This window comes from Nematolebias whitei, chromosome 6, assembly GCF_014905685.2.
Source record: "Nematolebias whitei isolate Nwh7 chromosome 6, NemWhi1, whole genome shotgun sequence".
NCBI lineage: Eukaryota > Metazoa > Chordata > Actinopteri > Cyprinodontiformes > Rivulidae > Nematolebias > Nematolebias whitei.
The window spans coordinates 10172090-10173116 of record NC_056503.1 but is presented as its reverse complement, the minus strand read 5'-3'; positions in this window follow the sequence as shown (position 1 = coordinate 10173116).

The window sequence follows — 1027 nt, the reverse complement described above, 5'->3', positions numbered from 1 at the left end:
GAGGCCAACATGGACAGTTCTGCTTAAAATACTTAAAAGACCAATCCATGCCCATGTTCACAAGCGCCTTTGTTATAAACAGTGTGCTACTACACTCCCCCACTCTTCACCCAGAATCCTGACTTGCCGTCAGCACAGTATTAAACCATCAAAACCATGCTCCAAAAATGGGCATTCTCAAAACTACTGTGGACATATTATGCTCTGTCTCAGAGAATGTGGAGCCCACAGCATTCCTAATATGCACCTGAATATCTTATGAAGACTTTGCAAACAGCATCTATGTTCTGGATGATTTTTTAATAAAGTAGCAAGGTCTTCTTTCATGGGGAAGGCCCGCAACCATCCATCCATTATCTTTTACCTGCTTCTTCCTTTTTGGGTCATGGGGGTCAAATGGTGGTCATGTCCAGCAATCACTGTGCGAGAGGCAGGGTACACCCAGTCATTGTTAAATATACAGTACCAACATTAGCAGCTTCCGCTCTGTCTCTTTAAGTGGAAACATACCAGCTAGTTATTAAGTTGTTCATGATGGCTTTACCAAGACAAACACCTTTGAATTACTGTATTTTGAAATACCAGTGTCAGAAAAAGGGTTTTGTTATTCTGCCCTGCAATAAATTTACAATGTGTCCATGGAGGAGCACCCCACTGTCCCCTCACATAGTGACAGCTGGGATTGGGTCCATAAATTACCCCCCTCAGAACCCTGGACAAGATAAAATGGGTATGGAATAATAAATGAATCTCGAAAGAGGTTTCAAGAAGAGACTGTTGGTGCAACGTATATGAAAATACATGAAAAAACTATATTAAATGATGCTCGGTAGTAAAGTAGATTGTATCATAAAAGACAGATGATATCAAGGTGTTACATTTGTTTCATGTGAAGGAATTTTAAAAAACACAATTTTCTCTTGTAAACACACACACTGCCAATCAAAAAAAAATCCATCCATCCATCCATCCATCCATTATCTTTACCCGTTTATTCCATTTTGGGTCACGGGGGTCGCTGGTGCCC